Source organism: Castor canadensis, chromosome 9 (genome assembly GCF_047511655.1).
Source record: "Castor canadensis chromosome 9, mCasCan1.hap1v2, whole genome shotgun sequence".
In the NCBI taxonomy this organism is placed as follows: Eukaryota; Metazoa; Chordata; class Mammalia; order Rodentia; family Castoridae; genus Castor; species Castor canadensis.
The window spans coordinates 52315680-52337341 of NC_133394.1; the positions used below are offsets into that span (position 1 = coordinate 52315680).

The following is a 21662-nucleotide window of genomic DNA, read 5'->3' on the forward strand; positions in this document are numbered from 1 at the left end:
CCTAATAAAAATTTATTTTAAAAAAATGATAAACCTCAGATCAATGTGACAAGATAACAAATGAAAAAAATTTTAAATAAAACACTAGCACACAATCTACCAATGCATCAAAAGAATAATGTACTATTGAAAAAATAATGACAAGTAGAGTTTATTCAAGAAAGGCAAATGTGAACCTATATTTATTCCTTTAATAAATATTTGGGAAAATGAGCAAAAAAAAAATAAGCTACCACAGCTCAACCCAAATGTTAAACAACTGATGGATGAATAAACAAAATGTGGTGTGTATATATTCTTACAGTGGAATATAATTCAGCCATAAGAAAGAATGAAGTACTGATATATGCTACAGCATGGATGAACACTGAAAACATATTATGAGAATGAAGCCAGTCACAAAAGACCACATATATAATTCTATTCACATGAAATGTTCAGGACAGAACATTAAGTGGTTGCTTAGGACTGGAAAGGTAAGTACAGGCTGAAGGGTTGGGAGGGGGAGTGGTAGCTAAAAGGTACAGGGTTTCTTTTTGAGGTCATTAAAATTAACTGTGCTGATGAGTGTACATTTTTGTGAATATATTAAAAAACCACTGACTTGTACATTTTAAATGGGCAATTATATAGTATGTGAATTGTATTTCAAAAAAACCTATTTTGGGGGGTATATCCCCAGGAGTGGGATTGCTGGGTCATATGGCAAGTCTATGTTTAGATTTTTAAGAAGCCTCCAAATTTTTTTCCAGAGTGGTTGCACCAGTTTGCATTCCCACCAGCAGAGTGTGAGGGTTCCTTTTTCTCCACATCCTCACCAACATTTGTTGTTGGTGGTGTTTTTGATGAGAGCTATTCTAACAGGGGTGAGGTGGAATCTTAGTGTGGTTTTGATTTGCATTTCCTTTATGGCTAAAGATGGTGAGCATTTTTTCATGTGTTTTTTGGCCATCTGAATTTCTTCTTTTGAGAAAGTTCTGTTTAGTTCACTTGCCCATTTCTTGATTGGTTCATTGATTTTAGGAGAGTTTACTTTCTTAAGTTCCCTGCATAATCTGGTTATTAGTCCCTTGTCTGATATACAGCTGGCAAATATTTTCTCCCACTCTGTGGGTGGTCTCTTCAGTTTTGAGACCATTTCTTTTGTTGTGCAGAAGCTTTTTAATTTTATGAAGTCCCATTTGTCCATCCTTTCTCTTAGTTGCTGGGCTGCTGGGGTTCTACTGAGGAAGTCCTTGCCTATACCTATTATTAGTTCCACAGTGTTTCCTGCTCCTTCCTATACTAACTTCAGAGTTTCAGGTCTGATACTAAGGTTCTTGATACATTTTGAGTTGATACTAGTACAGGGTAATAGACATGGGTCTAGTTTCAGTTTCTTGCAGACGGATAACCACTTTTCCCAGCAACATTTGTTAAAGAAGATGTCTTTTCTCCATCGTATATTTTTGGCACCTTTGTCAAAAATGAGGTGGGTACAGTTGTGTGGATTCATATCTGGGTCCTCTATTCTGCTCCACTGGTCTTCATGTCTGTTTTTGTGCCTGTACCATGCTGTTTTATTGCTATTGCTTTGTAATATAGTTTGAAATTAGGTATTGTAATACCTCCGGCATTGCTCTTTTTGCTGAGTATTGCCTTGGCTATTTTCGGTCTCTTGTGTTTCCAAACTCCAGAGGCACCTGCACACCCATGTTTTTATTGCAGCACTATTCACAATAGCCAAGTTATGGAAACAACCAAGATGCCCCACTACTGATGAATGGATCAAGAAAATGTTGTATTTATACACAATGGAATTTTACTCAGCCATGAAGAAGAATAAAATCTTATCATTTGCAGGTAAATGGATGGAACTGGAGAACATCATTCTGAGGGAGGTTAGCCAGGCTCAGAAGACCAAAAATCGTATGTTCTCCCTCATATGCGGACTTTAGATCTAGGGCAAATACAGCAATGTTGTTGGACTTGGGTCACATACTGGAGATATGGGAATAGGTAGAAAACCCAAAACATGAAAGTGTTTGATGTCCCCACTCCAGAGGAACTAATACAGAAACCTTAAAGCGAAAATGTTAACATGAGAATGGGATCAGGAACCAGTGCAAAGATCAGTTAGAGACCAACCAACTTGGGATGTGACACATTTGTACATGAAAGCAATGTTAGGAATCTCTCTGTATAGCTAACCTTAACTCAACTGGCAAAAATGCTTTGTCTTTCTTACTATGCTTATGTCTTCCCTTCAACAAAAGTAGAGATAAGGGCAGAACAGGTTCTGCCTGGAAGTGAGGGGGAGAAAGGGAGAGAGGGTAGGGGGAGAAATGACCTTGCAAACAATGTACACACACATGTGAATAAATGAATAATAAAAAAAAACTTTTAAAAAAAACCTTATTTTCACAAAAGGAAAAGAAAATCTAAAGATACCAGCCCTGAAATTGTTATCCTTAAATTGCCCTGCTTGCAAGATTGGCTTTTGTGAACTTAAGATTTTGAGAGCCTAACTTATAAGAGTGGGTCACTATCCTAAACCGTGAAAACAATGTGTTTTCCAGAACACCCGTTTTCTTTCTGAAAGTCTAGAAGTTTGGTACATCCTCAGCAGAGGATGCCTACATGACTACTCTCCAATAGCTGTGCATCAAGTCTCTAGTGAACTTCCTGCAAGTACCATTTTACATGTCATCACAATTAGTGTGTTTGCCTAACTCCACTGGCAGAGGACTACCAGAAGCTCATTTAATGTTTTGTGAAGTTTGCTTTATCTTCTTTCACTGTAATAAATCAAACCAATGAGTACAACTATATGCTGAGTCCTGAGTCCTCCTACAGAATCACCAAACCTGGAGGGTGGAAGGGATTTTGGGGATCTCCAATCCAGAGGCAGCATAGAACAGTAGTTAAGAACTAGTTGCTCTCTATTAGACTGGCAGAAAATTTCAAAGTAACACTGTTGGTTGATGGCGATAAAGAGGAAAAGTTGCTTTCTTTTACGGTTAATTAAAAAACAAACAAACAAAAAACTACACTACTATATTCTCTGGCAATACATCAACCTGGCAACAAAAGAATAAACACACTTCAACCACAAAAATCCAATATTGAGAACATATCCTTCCAAATAAAGTACTATTTTGAGAGATATTAGCTAGTAGCAGTAAATAACAAAGGAAAAAAAGTAAATGCCCATCAATAGGGACATACTTGCTTAACAAAGTATTTGTAGTGAGGTTTTATAATTTCCTGTTGCCTCTGAATCTTTTTTCAACCGGAGTTGGAATTTCCCCTCTCAGAAGCAGAGCTTAACCATCCTGAACACAGTTTCCAGTTCTCTACTTTCTCCTATTTACTCTAAATATCTATTTTATACAATTGTTTCATGGTGACAACATTCTTATGGTGGAAGAGGGATGGCTATCTACGTACAACTTACTTGACTCATCCTTCCAACCTCAAAAAGTTGAATGGGCTGTACAGTAATACTACAGTGACCACCTCTCAGTCATAGTGTGACTCCGTGGAACTTGTACCTACCTGATTGCTCTAAAGCAATCTAAAGAACTCTCTATAGGAAACGTATATAGGTAACACTCTGAACCCCAATAAAGGCTTTACCCACAGGTCCTTAGTTCCCTGTCTTGCTTGCATCCATTGGGTGAGTGTGCATGTTCTGACGGCACCCCTTCTTCCTGCTTGGCCTGTGAGGCCTGCCTCTTTCTCCCCTCTGGATCTAAAAGTAACAACTGCTTAGGTTATGACATACATTTTGGTGAGGTGCCTCCTCTATGTCTCATGTGACCAACACACTCAAACCTAACTTCCTTCCCTATCAGGGCTCTTGAAGAAAATGGCTATCCTGATAGGAATAAACCAGACAAGAGCCAAAAGGGTGTCTGCCAGCATCAACAAGTCTCCAATGAATGAGAGGAACACCTGGTCACAGGTCATGGATACGCAGGCATTAGGTAGGATGCTGGGATAAAAAGTATCATGTGAAAGGCACAGTGTAAGCACCCATGATCCTGCTCTGTCAGGGCAGGACTACACTTCACAGTCACTGTTCAGAAAGACATTAAGATCAAATCAGAAGAAAACACAACAGTATTTATAAAAATAAGAAAAATATATATCAGAAAAGTATAAACCTAGAGAAGTTTGATGCAGCAATTTTGGGTGAGATAAAACTGATTAAAACTGAATATTAAGCTGTAAAATATAAGTTCATAGAAAATTAAAATAATAAGAGTAGAACAGCAAAGAATATATATTATTTCAGAACTTGCCTATAACAAATGCAAAAATCAACTGAATACTAGGATGCAAAAGAAACCAATAGCCAGTGGCTCATGCTTATAATCCTAGTTACTTGGGAGGCTGAGATCAGGAGAATTACAGCCTGGGCAAATAGTTCAAAATGCCACATCTCCAAAACAGCTCCTGTTTTGCAGGCATGAAGCCCTAAATTCAAACCCCAGTCCCACCAAAAAAAAAAAAAAAAAAAATAGAAACCAATAAATTAAGTATCAAACAGTATCATACAGACTGTGTTGTCCATATGACTCAGAAGTAAATGACAAACTTAATAACACTTTAGTTAAGAAAAGTTACTAAATATACAGAGCTCAACAACAAAGCAATATATTAATAAGAACTTGTAGAAGGCTCCTAAAATTCTACTTAGAGGAAAATTTAAAGTTGTGACTATAATAGAAAACAAGGGACTGAATACAAATTAGTACAATTCAAAGGGCTACAAAAAAAGCAAGAAAATCCCTCTTCCAAAAAAAAAAAAAAAAAAAAGAGAAACAGGTGAGGTTGCTATAATAACAACCAACAGAGAAAGAGTAATGTGTAGAACATACAAGGATATCCTGCAAAATATCCTATAGGTTAAGAAAAAAAAAAACAAGTAATATAAGAGAAAAATAGGCAAATACAACAAATCCATAATTCAATGGAGAAAATTAAATGGCTAATAAATATACATTTCAATTTCAGAAAATTGCAACTACCTTCATTTCTATGAACTATCTTTGTTTCTATGAAGTTAAAAAGACGTAACTTAAGAATGTATATTCCATGATATACAAATACACTGTCACTCAGCAAATTAAAAAATTGAAGACTGCTTTATAGCATTTACAAAATTAAATAAAATTTAAAAATAAGAAAAAAAACCTATACCACCATTAACCAAAAATAGTAAGATTTAAGCAACTGTCAATATTTTATACTTTTTTTCCTCTATCTTTCTGTCCAATAAAGAACTGTGCTTTACTTTGTGTGAATTTTAGCCAGTATTACCCAATTTTACCAATAACTAAAGACAGGAGTGCATGTGTGTCCAGAATACAGATACAGAGTAGGAGTATTAAGGCAAGTTACTTATGGCCACTCACTTGAAGACATAATCTCCAGGAAAACATGGCAAAGCAGAAAAAATAGAACATTTCTTTGCCTTGACAAAGCCCAAATCTGAACTCTGGCTTCATGTATACCTTTTTTCTCACTTTGGCTGATGGCACCTTCGTCTTTTCAGGTGCTGAACACAAATATCTTAGTGTCATCGTTAACTACTCTTTCTTCCATATCTCTGTCAGAATCCAACCACTTTTTGTAACCTCTGCTTCTAAAATCCATCATTACATCTTGTCTGAATTTTCTAGAACAGCTACCTAAGGTTTCTTCCCATATCCAGTAAATTAGTCTATCCTTAAACGTAGCCAGAAAGACCCTATCAAAATTAAGTCACAGTGTCCATTCCTCTGCTTAAAATTTTGCAATGGGTCTTTATTACATTCAGATTAAAACCAAAAGAAGTCTTTATAAAGGCTGCAAGACTCCTATCTTAGCATATTTGGGCTGCTGCAACAAAATACCTTAGATTGGGTAATTTGTAAATAATAGAAATTTATTGCTCACAGTTCTGGAGACTGGAAGTCCAAGATAAAAGTATCTGGTGAGGGTTCACTTTCTGCTTTAAAGACCACACCTTGTTGCAGCACCCTCATGTAGCAGAAAGGTGAAGAAGCTTCCTCCAGTTTATTTTATAAGGGTACTAATCTCATTCACAAACTCTTTGCCTTTATGACCTAATCACCTCCCCAAAGTCCCACCTCTTAACACTATTACACTACAGGTTAGGTATGGACATATGAATTTCAATGGGTCACAAACATTCACACCATAGCAGCTCTATGACCTATGACCATGACCACCATTCTTACTTCTAACCTCACTTCTAACTGCCTAACCTTTGGTTTCTTCATTCTAGCCACACTGATCCCTTTGTCATTCCTGAATACATACCATGCAAACTCCTGCTCTTTGCAGTTTTTGCACTAGTATCCCTCTGCCGGGAATATATTTCCCCTGATACTCATATGGCTTTGCCCGCTCTCTCTTTAGGATTACTTTGCTAAAAAAGCTCACCTTCTAAATGCAGCCTATACTTACTTAAAACTGCAAACCACTATGATCTCCACCTCACATTCCCAAACCCCTTGCCCTGCTCTTCTTTTCCTTTTCTCCTTGGCACTATTCACTTCTAATACACTATATAATTGACTTACTATGTTACTTACTTACTTACTTATCTCTCCTCTTAATTCTGTTAGAATGTACAGCAAATTCCAAGCATCTAAAACAGTACACAGCCCAGGGTAAGTGTACACATTAAGCATTTTTTGAATGAAGCTCAGGAAATAAAGAGAAATCTTAAACAAGTCCTCTGAAATCACTGTTCCTAACAAAATTACCTAGGCACAGGTATAGGACAATTTCCCACCGTCTGGCAGGTATATCAGTGTCAGTACTATACTGACAAAGGGGTAGGAGTATATCATGTCTATGTAGCAGCAACATATGGAAGGAAAAATCTTGTAGTACTCACACAACCTGCTCGCCTAAGTATGGGAGGGCAATCAGGAGAAAAACAAGAGTTTACTCTGCAGGCTGAGGAGTGTAGAAGCCACCAAAGCACTAAGCATCTGATGTACAAAGAATGCCCAGATGAGTTCTTGACAAAAATGGAATCCATGTTCAGATTTTGACCTGAAGATCCTCTTAACTATTAATTCCCCTTCTGATAAAATTCCACCAACACATTACTCAACCACATTACTCAATCGGTTTCAACTATAATCATAATCTACATAAAAAAGATTCTTGGGATTATTGTGAGAATCAGAAACTATGTATGAAATACAATAAAGACCTCAACCACAGTAGGCAATCAATAAATGCAAGCTAATTAACAACTATCTTCAATGTAAAATTATTTTAACAATATAATCAGTTGAAAGAAGTAAAAGCTGTATTATATATTTTTTCATTTTGCTATTTTCTCCATCTGCTCAAACTAAAACTTAACTATAACTTTAATGCAGATTAATGAGATCAGATAAATTATATAAGGAAATGTCAATTCCTTAATTTTAAAACCTGTAAGTTGTTCTCAGATGATAATTATTTATGAAGTTATCTTATCTTAAAAAAAAAAAGTATGAAAAACCCTAAGTTACAAAATGAATGTTTGAGAAAACTTCATTTTATAAGTGGATTTCCCATAGCATTTATCTTAAACATTCATTTACAAATTTTTTGGACTAGGGAGGAAGGAGATACTGAATTAAAATGTTACAAGCCTATGTACCAAAAAGATAAAGCAATTCTAAATAACAATGTAAGCAAAGAGAAGATTTAATTTACAAAAATTCAACCAACATATAATTGTTCAGAAAAACAACTACAAATTTTCTTAATAATAATTATTTATCAAATAATATGCCTAGATTATCCATCTAGGCATGAAAAAAACCTAGAGACCCAAAATGCACCTGGATATTGTTCACGTCTCTGGTCTCTAAGAATGCCTTCCCTGCTTGCTTTGTCTGTCCAGTATTCTTCTTATACTTAAGATGACATTTACATATCCTCATCTTCACATTCCCTTAGTTACTCTGTCTCCATTCTACAGAAACAAAGTGTAACTCTCAAACAAAGGGACATACAGAGTACAGTGATAACACAAGGATAAAGTCACCTACTGTCCTTTGTTAGATCAGAATATGCTTCATGGGTATGGTGTGATTAGAAAATTGAAAGGAAATGGGAAGAGAAGAAGAAACTTGCAAAGTTTAAGATATTAAAAAAAAAAGTCAGACTACTTTACCTTTGGAAACTCAGTATATTTAGGGGAGGTTGAGAATAGCAGAAACAAATGCTTACAAAAGGAAGAATTCTTAGTTATGACTATTTTAACATCATCTTACGAGTGTTTGAGTCTCTAGTGCCTAGCACTCTGACAAACCTACAACAGAAGGTCAATAAATGTTTACTAAATAAATTTGGTAGCCCAGAAGAGCACAGAAGGTAAGTAAAAGACATCCAAAACTCCTTTTTTATTGTGGGGGGAGGGAAGGGGCAGTAATTATCTTCAAATTATTTCAAAATTACCATGACGACTCAGATAACTGATAATTGTTCTTTAAAACAGTTAAGATAATAAAATAAGATTTACATTGCATAAACTTTTATTTTATGAATAGGTATGAATATATGAAACATTTTTTCTGAAGTCCCATATAAAACAAAAATTCTTTAACTAGGCGCAATGGTGTGTAACCTTTGTTCATGTCATGAACATTTTTGGTGGCCTAATAAAACCTTCTCTGAATGTTTCAAAATGCATAAAGTTAGTTATAAGACTGGAAAAAAAGACATGAAAAAAAGCATAAGACTACATGGAAAACCTATTACATTAAAATTCAGCTGGGGGTGGTAGAGACTCAGAATCCAAAACCCAGTGCTGCAAAAACAAAAAAAAGAAGATTAAATTCAGTTCTAAACCAGGCTTGGTGATACAGGCCTGGGAGGTGGTATACACTTGGGAGGCTGAGGCAGGAAGAGTCTGAGACCACAGGCATAATCATGGATCTTCAACTCAAGAACTGATAGAGAAGATGAATTAACTTAGAAAAGCAATGTACAAATATTTTTGGCTAAATATTCTATATGTGTAGTATCTGTAGTGTTGCTAATATTAATTAATAAAAAAACCTCATCTTAAGTTGCCACGGTTAGCACCCTACATAAAGTTATTTAAAGTTTAAATGGTCCTTTAAGGATTTTTATCTCTTGTAGAGCAAGTAGCTTCTAATTCTTGTTCTTGCTATGTGCATATACTATAAAGTATTATTTTCTAAAATCATTTCATCAATATGAAATGAATAATATAATAATGCTAGATTTGCATCACCAATTCCTACCTAGCTGTTCAGAGATGACTTAAATCAACAATTTCCTTCCTGAAACAAGAACTCATGGGTAAGTGCTTCCACAACTAGCACTGTGTTCAAAATATTTCCAGATGCTTCCAAGCTTTCTGTATGTTGTCTTTAGGGTCTATAATTTAAAAATACCTATGGTTAAAGCTGTGAAATAACAAGATCTGCTAAGTATTTTGGTAAATAAACATCTTTACAGGATAGCTTAATCCACCACTTTACAGATATCAAATATATTTTCAGAAAGCTGTAGGGTCAAGCAACATCCCTCTTGCACAGCAGCTGAGCTCCAAAAAGTTGCAAAAGGGAAATGATTTCTTTCTTATTAAAAGTGTAATATTACCTTAAAATAGAATTTAAAATTTTCATTTTTAAACTTTATCTTGCCAAAACAAACTTCTAAACCTTATGGTACTAAAATTGTATTTCTTGAAAGTGTAAAATAAAAAATCATTTTACACTAAACAATATAAAAGATCTTGATCACAGTGAATACTGAAATCACATGTACTGTGATGTGCATTTTTTAAGGAAAAGAATAAGCTAGGTACCATTAAAATAGCAAAATTTTAAAATTACTTTTTAGAGTGCTTGCCTAACAAGTATGAAGCCCTGGGTTCAAGCTCCAGTATCAAAACAAACAAACAAAAAAACTATTTCATGCATCTTTTAGAGAAAATATTATTATTAGTGTCAAATTCCATGAATTTTACAATTTTTTTTTTTAATTCACAGGGAAAAGGAAAGGTCTGGTTTTGGTCTTATTTTTCACACTTTAAGAGAAAATACACAAACTACTACTAGTTTGATTTATGAACAAGTTTAAATAAATCACTTTCATAGTTTATAACCAGTAATCTTAAAGCTAAACAAACTGTCCAAAGGAGCTCATTTTAAAAGCTTCTAATATAAAACAGAAATCTTGTTTCTCATACTACAGCTCTTACCTACCTTGAGCGTCTATTTGGAATTCTTAAGACAAGGGCAGGTAAATCACATATTACTTTTGCAGCGTAAGTTTTGTTCATCTTTTTCCTTTAAATTTCTCTTTAAGCTATTAAGGATCTTTTGCCCAGCGCATCATCACGGAACAGAAAATAAAACTGACTAACAAGTATGTATCCTTTGACCAAAAGTTCATATCTAGGCAGACGCTCTATCACTTGAGCCATTCCACCAGCCCGTTCAAAATTTCATTTCTATCATAATTTTAACACTTGCTAGTCCTTTTAAACAGTGAAAAATAGCAAGGTATTACCTAAAGAACAAATTAGCAGCTAATCAGATCCTAATCACAACGAAGTTCCTAAAACTACAGTTAAATGTAACTCAAAAATAGCCTTGAAAATTCCTGGAAATATAAGTACATATACATTTCCAGATAAGGAAACATTTGAAAAACTTTGCTGCCTACCAGATAAAGGTCTGCAACACAGCTTGCAAGCATTAGTCAAGCTCTGCATTAATAAAGAAAACCTTGTAGCGGGAGAACAAAACCTCAGACCAGGTTCAGATTGCAGGCTTTTAGAAACCCTCCTAAGTTACACCTGTGCACGCACTTCCTGTTCTCCAACGCTGTTGAAAAGTAGTAGGTAATTGCCCCACAGCCGCCGTTTAGAAGCTAAACATTAACTTTATACATCCTTACCACCACCGAGAAGCCTCCAAGCCCAAGACTGTCACGAACTAGTCCACTCTCCTCTCCTGGACCCCCTTTAAAGGTTGTGCGCTTGGGAAAGACAGTGTGACTCAGAAAGTGAGGGGCAGGCGCCAAGTAGGCGTAATACAGCTCACCCCAAATGCACCAAGAGACTGCAGCAGGACTCCAGATTCTGTCCCTTCCCCGCCCTCAAACACGGCAACAACAACCACGACCCAGTAAGTACTGCACCTCCTCTCGCTCGCCCGCGACTCCAGCCGGGCCAGAGGCAGCTCCGCCGGGGCTGGAGCGCGGCGGGAAAGGCGCTGCGGGACTCCGGCACACGAACTGCTTGGCCCAGAGCCTGGGTTCTGCCCTGAGGGCTCGCGGGCGAAGAGAGCCGCAGAGCTCACAAGAGGGCGTCAAGTCAGGCCCGGAAGGGTCACAGGTCCTGGGATCTGCATCCAGCGACTAGTTTCGGAGACTTACCTTGAGCTCTACCCTCCCAGCACCAGGAGCGTGTGGTTCAGGTAGAGAAATACGGGCATTCCATTCCCACAGAGCTACCTCCAGCTGACCCTGCACCGCCTCACGCAGACATCCGACAGACACACCAACAGCTGCCACCTTAGCGAGGTTCCCCAGGAACTGAAGCACAGGCTACGGGTCTACGCCTCCCGGAGCCCAACCCCTCACGGAGCATGCGCACACACCCTGACACCCCGGGGCCAGTCAAGACTACGGCACCTGCGATCAACAGGTCTCCGGAGTCCCGCCCTCTCCTCCCTTTGAGTCCGCCCCGCCCCTCGGGGCTAGACCCGCCTCTGAGCTCACCGCACTAGCCCCGCCCCCGCCGCCGAATTCCGGCTTTCCGGACCTGCTGAAGTCTATTCCCGCGGGGGTTGGAAGGGCGCGCGCGATCCAGTTGGCTTACAGCTGGGGCGCGAGATCCCGCGAGAGTAGGAGTTGACCATTTCTCGCTCCCCGTGCTTAGCTGTCGGCGGAACGTGGCTCTGGGTTTTGTAGACTGTTGTTACGGGAGACAGGGGCTAGTTAAGTTCCCCAGGCAAATTTTCTGGTGCTTTTGGCCATTTATTCGGCATTTCGTGCGCTCGGGAACGCCGATTCACCGGAGAACTAAGCTGAGGTTAGGTGGTGTTACCTGAGAGAGAACCAGCTGTACGGCGTTGGCGTCAAAACCCCATGCGGATACCCAGTTGCCTTTAGCTCTCTGTGAGTCATTACGACCTGTTTGCAGTTAAATGGCTTCCACTGGCGTGAGTGTGTATTCCCCAACCGGTTGTTTCGTGATCATTAATAAAATGAAAGGTTTAATAAGCATGTTGACCCGGTTAATGGTTGTCAGGAAAAATTGGCTGCCTCCTTTCCGCGCTTTTGAACAGGTTTTGAATTATAAGCTATTGCTGGGAATTGGGCAAAACTTTGGATTTTGGCCTTTGAGGGTTTTTTGTTTTGTTTTGTTTAATGTTTCCTAGGAATAGAAGGGAAAGAAAAACCTAATGCTATCGTTGACATCAAGCTCTCAAAAGTTAGATAAATGAGGTTTGAGTACTCATTCCAAAGCTGGTGCGAGTAGAACATAATGATAAAAATAGATTTAGGTGAACTCATAGGTAACTAAAAATTTATTTGAAGAATAATAGCACGAAGAGACATTGAAGGTTGATTTGGAGGCAGGTACGACTGATTTATCGTGCTTGAAACCGCCTCACTTAGAATTTTGTGTGTGGGGGGGGTGCTGTTTTCTTTTTTCTTTTTATTTTTTGAGCATTTACCATGTTTCTTGAATCTGGCACTGAGGAAAACAAAATGAAATTAAACTGTGGGGAGAAGGAAAAAAAAACCCTACTCTTAACATTTTTAGATTAATAAGAGCAACAGTAACCCTCCTCTTAGTTTCTCTAATGCCATTTTTCCTCCTATTTTCACTACCTCTCTGATGCACTTTGTTTTTCTTTCCCCAGCACTCCATTTCCTTTTGTTTGTTATTCTTAGGTCTCCTTGAGCAGTTTCCCATCACACTCTTAACCCACCAACTATCTCCTGTGTGCCAAGGACTCCAAGATGTGTATCTTCACGTTAGACCTTTTAAGTAACAGCAGCTTTATTTGGACTTCACACAAGTGACTTAAATATGTCCCAAATAGGTGTGAGTAAATTTACCATAACTTACTCCTAATGCCATCTCTCTTCACCCATCTGAAGTGTGGGCCATTTCCATAAGGGCATCCAGTTGTTCAAGTCCATAAGTATCCCTGTTACATCTCTTTTTGTTCCTTGTATCATAATATCAAGTTTTCTTCACTTATTTCTCTGCTAAGTAGCTCTCAAATCTACCCCTCTTTTTCATCTCCACTCTCACTGTCTTAGTCCTTCAAGTAGACATCATCTCTTCTGACTCATCTCCCTTGGACTACTGCAATAGCCACTTATGTCCTCCAGTTACTCCCTACTCCAGTCCAACATCCATTACTATTAGTAATTTCTCTAACATGAAAATGTGATCATGATACTCCTCTGCTAAGAATGTTATCATACCCCCATCACCTGTTGGACCCTTCATGATCTGACATCAAACTGTTAATTTAGCCTGCTATTCTTTCCTTATTTACACTAGCCATCCTAAACTCACTGCTATTCAGACATCCTACTACCACTCAGCTCTCACACTCTTTGGGTCTGAGTTGAATACTTACCTTCTGGTGGGTCTTTTTATAGCTTCTTAAGACATATTTGTTCTTCCTTTACCTTTTAAGATTTATTTCTCTTATAACAATTATCTCATACTATAATTCTTTCTGTAAATATAACTGACCGAGCAACCACCACTTTCACTGTTGAGAAATAATATGAACTATAGATAATAAAGGCTTTTAAACTGGGCACCCATGGCTCACGCCTGTAATCTTAGCTACTTAGGAGGCAGAGATCAGGAGGATCAAGATTTGAAGCCAGCCTGAGGCAAATAGTTCCTGAGACCCTATCTCAAAAAGAATCCATCACAATAAAAGGGCTGGCTGAGTGGCTCAAGTGGTAAAAGTACTTGCCTAACAAGTGTGAGTTCCTGAGTTCAAACCCCAGTGCTGCCAAAATAAGAATACAAATAAAGACTTTTAATACCCCCTTCCTCATTTAGAGATTACAGAAGAATACCCCTCCTTTCACCCTGCTCAAGAACTAGACTAAATCCTGACTGTACACTCTTTTAATCATATAATTTCAAAGTTTCTGCCAGCTCTTGGCATACTAAAGTACTGACTGTTAAATGATAGCATTGTAGTAGATTCCAATTTGAGATCAAGAGGGCAGAGTTTGAAGCAAACAGATGGAAAGAAGGGAAATTGACTGTACTGCACAACATGGTAGAAATTGCTTCCCAGAAAAGTTTATAGTTAGGAAGATCACAGCATGAATTTTTAACGTATTGCCTCTCAAAATTACTATTAGTTCTTGAGGGATGGGGGGGAGGGGTTGATGCAATGGTTCCTGATTGGGTGAACCCACATGTATGCAGAACCCTCTGCATTTTACTCAGACAAAGAGATGATAAAAAGGAATAAATGTCGTATGTGCCTATAATCCCACTCCCTGGGAGGCAGAGGTAGGAGGTTGATGGTCCAAGCCATCCTGGGCAAAAGCATGAGACCCTAGCTGGAAAAAAAGAAACAACTAAAAGCAAAAGCACTGGGGCATGCCCTACTGGTAGAGCACCTTCTTAGCAAGCACAAAGCCCTGAGTTCAATTTGCTCTATCGCCAAAAAAAAAAAATAAAATAGTCAGCTTGGAGTGTCAGAAAACCCTAGATTGTTCAGTTGAGGTCCAACCAGAGTCTGCATCAGGAGCATCAGCACACCTACATACCTCTGAGTGTTGTTCTGGATTGATTATAACTCAGACTTTGGGAAAAGTACTATGTGTACTAATCTTTACCACTGATGACTAGTAGGAGTAGCAACATTCTGTCTTGAGGAGCTATGATCCAGTACTGTCAGGAGATAATCAACAAATGTGGGTATGGTAAACCATGACAGAACTAGGTGGAGTAGAGTGAAATATAGCACACTAGGAGCTGAAAGACTGACTCAGGATCAGATACTTAGACAAAATCCTTTTTTCCTAAATGCATTAATGGGGTGGACTGATAAGAATAATTACTTCCTTCCTAGAGAGCAAGAACTGTATTCATTGTAGTTCTAACTGTATTCATTCATTGTAGTTCTAAGATATGGCTCAGAGCCTGACACAGATGTTTAATTGATTTTTATGTTTTTATTTATTTTAGAGAAAAGAGAAAGCTAGGTGGGCCAAAATTGTTGGAGAGAGCTTCTGTGAAGATCGTATATGAGCTTCACCTTCAAAGATTTATAGGCAGGCCTTTAAAGGCATCAAGGAAGAGATGTGACTGTTAAGAAAGTAAAGTTTTAGACAGAAAAATGAACAAGGCCAGTGCAGAGCTGTTATAAAGGGAAGCCTTTTATAAGTTCTTGAACAGGATGATTTGTTCGGAGTAAGATACCAAGGATTATAGGGGAAATGATAGCTAAACAAGAAGAGAAATCTTGAGGCTATGATTCAAGGATGAGCCTACCAGGGAAATCTAGTCACAATCAACCACTCCCTCTTTGACACAGTATTATAATTTAAATATAAAATGTCCCCAGAGGGTTATTGTTGAATGACAGGGTGGTGGCAGGGAGCTGTATTTTCAGAGGTTCTAGAGACTTTAGGAATTGAGGTCTAAGTGAAAGTAGTCACTGGGGGTATGCTGTTGGGGGTTGTACCTGGTCTTCAGTTCCTTTCTTGCTGTGCCTCCTGTCCACCATGAGGTGAGGAACCTCCTCTTCTACATGGTCCTGTGCCGTGATGTTCTGCCGAAGTGTATGAGACCAAGTAACCACAGGTTGAACCCTCTGAAACAGCAAACCAACATAAATAATTCCTCCCTTTAGGTTACCTTTCTCAGGTTTTTGTCACAGCAATGAAAAAATAACATACATACACACATCTCATTTTCTGTGACATCATCCTCTCATGGCTTCCTCCTATTTTATTGATTGCTCCTTCCCAATCTACTTTTCTCTTGTACTTTTCATCTTTAAATGATGATGTGCCTTAGCATATGATGCTGAGTTTTCATTTGTTATCATTGTAGGAAGAAAATGCCATGAAAGCCATATCTCTCTTGGTCATCGCTCTTACAAGTCAGTGTATGTGATACATCATTCTATCTGTAAAGTCTTCTGTAGTGGCACAGAATAGGCATCAATAAATTGTTCAATATTTGAGTTGCTGTTGGAATTGATAACCCTCTGGTGCCAAAGACACACAAGAGACCGAATATCTTGACAAGGCAATTTTCTCTTGATCAAGAGGGTGCAAGCACATGCTCACTCCAGCTGAGCAAACATGCAAGCCTAAAATGGCTGACAGTGGCTCCTCCTTATTTCCCTGACGCAGTTGTACCTGCCCCTCACCTGGGATTTGTCCAGGTCAAAGGTTCACAATCTTTCCCGACTGGCTAAAAGGCTTGGGGGATGGGTTAGGGCATGCAGTTTGGTGGGCAATGGAGTTGTATAGGAATCCGGAAGAAGCAAGGACCCTTTACACATGGAAGTCACCTAAGATGGCGACCTCAGGAATTTTTAATAATCTAGAGGGTAATAAATACTTTGATAGAAAAGATCATTTTTCTCACAGTTACTATCTACAATATGTCACTGAATGGAAACTTCGCAATAAAACTTTATTTTCATTTTTTTTTGTGATAAAATTAGAATATACAGTTACCAAAAGATCAGCATGAGAACACCTGGAGAAAAGTTATCACAACAGGCTGCTGGTGTGCCATCAGTACCCAGATGTGCTCCATGAATACTCTTTTATGCTGGGCTCCCAGGTTCTCATAGTAGAAACCACAAGGGAAGTTATACTGTGACCAAATTAATCGTAAGGTGACAAAAATTGGGCAGGAAAGAAAGGAAGAATAGTAACAAAAAATAAGGCAAAATTCAAGCATTTTTTGATCAAGTGATCTGGAAGACTAGAAACCTGGTTTTAATATTTGTACATCTGTAAAAAGGTTATTTCACAAATAACTTTGAAGGCATCTGATGAATACACACTCAAACACATGTCAGTTCTTTATAAACTGAAAAAATATCTATTGTAGATATATATTCTTTTGTCTTTCTGCTTTTAGGAACAGATCCATACCACTTAACCATGGATCTGGCATGACTCAGAATGGGGTATTTCACCCTTTTCTAGGTACAATAATTGGTGTGTGGGTGATTCAGGATATTCAGCATCCTTTCCTACAATTTTCGGATTAGAGCTTGCAGGAAAGCGCCCTTTTTCATCTGATTATAAGGCAGTACAACAGATATGAGGCCAGAGCTGCTGTAGGAATGTGCCTTGCCATTTGGAGTAGCTGGCTATAGCAGAGATGGGGGTGGAAGGGAGAGAGAGTCCCTAAGGGTCTTCTTCCTCTTACAGAGAATTCAAGAGTTGAGTGTTCACTGGACCCCTCAAAGCACTGCATCATGACATTTTATTAAACATTAGAAGGTCAAATTAAATACCATATCATCTTAGCTAGCATTTCCTTGGCTGAAACTTTACTGAACCTATATCCTGATCCTTTTAAGCCTCTGCTGTACTGGATGAACATTTGCTAGTAAGCCAATTAGTGGTCTAACTTGTTGCCCGCATTAACTTTTGCTGACTTATTGTTAGCTTAAACAATTTAATGCCTTATATATTATTTCACTTTGAAATATTCTAATTTACTTATCTGTAAAATTGGGATGAGAAATAATACTTATATGTGATATATTTTGATAATGCCCCAGATAAAGGCAACTGTACAGTCTTACACTGTGTTATTATGATTATTAGTGCTGTTGTGATGATTACCAATACTGTGTCATCTATGCTAATGTGATGCTATAAAAACCCATATATTGTTTTTCTTACTGCAATATGTCTTTTATTTTAATCTTACAGATGCAAAAGGCTTTAGGTTTAGGGTGGAGTGGCTCAAGGTGAATGCCCTGAATTCAAGCCCTAGTACCACAAAAAAAAAAAAAAAAAGAAAATATGTTTTTTTGTTGTTTTAAGTAAGACTGGGGTTTGAACTCAGGGCTTTACATTTGCAAATCAGATGCTGTACCACTTGAGCCAAGCCTCCAGTCCATTTTGCTCTTGTTATTTTGAAGATGGGGGTCTCACAAACTATTTGCCTGGAATGTCCTTCAACCAAAAGCCTCCTGATCTCAGCCTCCCAAGTAGCTAGGATTATAGGCATGAGTCTCCAGTGCCCAGCTTCTTTTGTATTTTCAAAATAAAAAGAATCTATTCTTAACAATTTTTGAAGGTCTAGTGAATATTAAGCCAATTCTTTCATTCATATATAATATTTTACCTCATCCTACAAAATACATAGTGTGAATTATAGCAGATAATATAAAATAGTGGTCAAATATAAATAAGAGAAAAACAGTGCTATAAGAAATTAAAAGCAGAATGTAAGAATGAGAACCAAAAATAGCCAAGAAATATGCCTGAGCCTATAGCTAAACTTCAGTTTGGTCTGATGTAAAACCCAAAGTAAATAAGATAATTAAATTATCAGTAGTAGAAGAACATCTTTGTGTCAACATCTAAAATGCTTTTTCCCCCAAGAGGGCCTTCCTCTAAGGATGTTCCTTTATTGGAGGGGAAGGATCAGTAGTCTTATTTATGTTTACAATGACTTTATCTACATGCCAATGGCAAATGCACCATAACAAGCTTCATATACCACCCATGTGACTGAATTCATGATGTACTTTTGTTGTCAACTTCTGGGAAATGTGGTGCCAAAAATAAAACCAGATTTTTGTAATCAACCTAATTGTAGTTTGGAGAAAGTATTTCCTCCCATATTTTGACAACTGTGTTTTTATCAGGACAGTTCAAATAAGATTATTTTAAAATATTGTATAACAGTGTCACTTTTGGTAGCCAATGTGAATGTATGTTTATTTTCAAAATACTTAATTTTTTTATTTTTATAAATTGATATGTAAGGCCAGGTTTCCCAAATCTTTTTAATGCCTCAGAGCATAAACATTCCCTTACACATCCTATAAAGTTTTGAAGTTTTATTTAATATCTCATAAGATTCAGTATCATGGTAGATTTTTGTATTGTCAAAATTAATGATATCTTTGTCTTCACCTGTGTCATGGAGGAAGATGTTGAAGAAGACTGGATTCCTGACATTCAGCTCCAGTTGTTGCCTAATTTAGCCTCAATAGCAGCATTAAAACTATTTTTAGAAAGCCTGGCTCTGGATATAGACAGACCTGGATTCAAATGTTGACTTTTCCATTTATTGTTTGTGTGATTTTTATCAGTTATGAACTTCTCTAAGCCTCAGTTTCCTCCTCTGTGTAAAGCAAGACTTCCTAGTTAACCCTTAACTGGCTTTTTGTTTACAAGATTAGTAGGTTTTCAGCCCCTGTAGATGTTTCTTTGGATGGTTTCATAAACTTTTTCTGGCAATGTTTTATAGTCTGAGACAAAGAATAAAAGAAACATGGTGGATTGCTTATGTCTAAAAGCAACATGATATGATAAAATGTTTATGTTCCTTGTGTTCAAAAAGTAGTTGTGTGACTGAGGGCAGGTCAATTTACTTCTTTTAATCTCTCTTTCTTAAAACATAAATTAAAGAATTAGACTACCTTGTTCTAAAAGCTAAAGATTTGTAGTGCAGGGTCCTTTTTCCCCTAAATATGTGTTAGTAGCTAAAATGAAGATTGTTTTATTTAATTTTCTAGATGACCCCAAAATACTAATATTTAGATACCATTAATATACCTAACATAGTGTCTGGCACATAGAAGGTACTCAATAAACTTAAGATAAATGAATTAACTAAAAGAACATATCAGTTAAGTATGCATCTGGTTACAGCCATGGAAATACAACAGAATAAGTAGAAAAGACCAAAGATAGCATGAACTGTATTAACAGAGCTTAGAAGTAAAAGCAGAAAATATCTGGAGGTTTTATCGTCAAAGCCATTCACTAGGGTTTTTTTTTTTTTTTTTTTGGCAGTTCTGGGGTTTGAATTCAGGGCCTTGCACTTGCTCTACTACTTGAGCCACACAGCCAGTTCTTTTTGCTCTTTTAGTTACTCTAATATGAGTGCCCAGGCTTCCTGCATAACTAGGATGACAGGTGTGCCACTGCCCCCAGCTTTTTATTAGTTGAAATGGGATCTTGTGAACTTTTTGCCCTGGCTGGCCTCAAACTGTGATTCTCCAGATCTCTGCCTTCTGAATAGCTAGGATTATAGGCATGAGCCACCTAAACACTTGGAATTTGCCTGGGATGAAAAATTTCCCCTGAAATATTTTCAAGTTTCATTAGAAATGATTGTCTTGTTTCTTAAAGTGCAACAAAACCTGTATTCAACTACAAGTGGTAAACATATGTGGCACTTTTGCACTCTTTTGAAAGTGCAAAAGGAAGGGGGGAACATGAGGCACAGGTCAGGAGTATTTCACAAGTAAGTATCTTTTCCTGAATTGTGATAACCCATGGTAGGAGTCTGACTTTATAAAAAACACGATTTCCTACCCCTTGGCAACCTACCAAATCAAAGCTTCTCCTCTCCCCTCCCCTCTCCTCTCCTCTCTCCTTCTCTTTCTGTACTTTCCCCCTCTCTCTTTTTCCCTCCCCGCCCCCTTTACATTTTGGACTGACTTAAAGTAGTTCTTTAAGAAATACAACAGAAAAGTAACACAGTGTTTTTGCTTACACTATATTGATGAAAATATTAAACCCAAAACAAGTTGCCCTGGAGAGCACATTTCTTTGTAAAATAGCAAAAATATTCAGGGCACCAATGTTTTCAAGTTGAGCTTCGTTGTTGAAATTCACTTCACAGTCAAAAGGAAAGGGGGAAATAAAGACTTAATTTTTAGCAAAGTAATAATATTATTCGAAAATACTCTGATAAAAATAACTCAAATTATAAATATAAAGGCAGAAATTTACTTGAGTACTGAATTTACTTCTAATTGTTAACTGCTTGTGTTCTTGATCTGTAAAACAAGCCCTAATCCTGAAAAACACCAGCTCTTGGCAAGTAACATCCTTGGCATGAATTTTAAAATCTTTTTGTACATTTTAAAATCAGAGTTTTCTGATTAAATTGCTGTCTACAAATTTTGTTCTGCTAATGTTTCAATTTTTTTCTTTTTTTTTTTGCAGTACTGGGTCAGATTCTTTTAATTGTGAATAAGTTTGTATCTAATCAGTTAGAATAGTTTTAATGTGATAGAAGCCATTTCAGTTGCAAAGAACAGTGCTGACATTTAAATTGCAGTTACTAGCACTACGTAGAACAGAAGCTTCCCGACACTTCAACTGCAACCTCTACTAATGTTTTGTGTCACAATCCAGTATACATGAACATATTTAAAAGTGAATACAAAATTTCTTGAAATAATACATTTACTATAAATGATATATATTCTGGTATTATATTTCATTTTAAAAGCTGTGATTATAACCAACTAAATTGATTTCTAGACCTCCTAACAGAACACTGTAAAGGCATGGAGAAGGACTACTGATAGAAACAAGGTTTTACTTTTTTCTTTAATATAGAATGAAAATTCATTCCCCTGTAGTTAGAAAAAAATAATCATTATAGT

At 37.4% G+C, this 21662-nt stretch overlaps 1 protein-coding gene across 4 annotated transcripts in view; it reads right to left on the reverse strand.

The window, feature by feature from the left end:
- The window catches only part of Usp53 (ubiquitin specific peptidase 53), a 59134-nt gene extending 47425 nt beyond the window's left edge, over positions 1 to 11709 (reverse strand). The window contains exon 1 of one of the 4 annotated variants that reach the window (XM_074041621.1): positions 11419 to 11709. The gene's annotated coding sequence lies outside the window, so the exon portion shown is untranslated. Of the gene's footprint in view, positions 1 to 10938; positions 11077 to 11181; positions 11202 to 11418 lie in introns of those variants that run through there. The other 3 variants (XM_020167072.2, XM_074041623.1, XM_074041622.1) reach the window with 3 other exon arrangements.
- Between the last annotated feature and the right edge of the window lie 9953 nt (positions 11710 to 21662).